This window comes from Lepidothrix coronata, unplaced genomic scaffold (genome assembly GCF_001604755.1).
Source record: "Lepidothrix coronata isolate B3197 unplaced genomic scaffold, Lepidothrix_coronata-1.0 Scaffold36, whole genome shotgun sequence".
Taxonomy (NCBI): domain Eukaryota; kingdom Metazoa; phylum Chordata; class Aves; order Passeriformes; family Pipridae; genus Lepidothrix; species Lepidothrix coronata.
Window position 1 is genome coordinate 3,776,449 of NW_016690216.1, and position 362 is coordinate 3,776,810.

Below are 362 nucleotides of genomic sequence, written 5' to 3' on the forward strand. Positions count from 1 at the left end.
TGTTTAGAAACTTTAAAAACAAGAGAAAGTTAGAAACCCTAAACAGCTATTCGTATGTAATTATAATTACCTTTTAGAGAATGAGACTAAACTCCAGTATTTGCTATGCTCATTGTATTAAAAGAAAGTTCTACCACACCTAAAGGATAAGGCATAGCCATCTACTAATTGGCATATTTGTTTATTTGTGAAAAGGTCCTTATTTGTGTAAGCAGCAAAACAAACTCCAACTGAATGATTGCTATATGCAAAAGAACTGAAGGCAACTGCCTCTGCAGTGAACTTTATAGTTCTCAACAGCACACACGCAACATGCTATCTGAAAAAAGTTACTAACTGAACTACATGTATTAAATACTGAA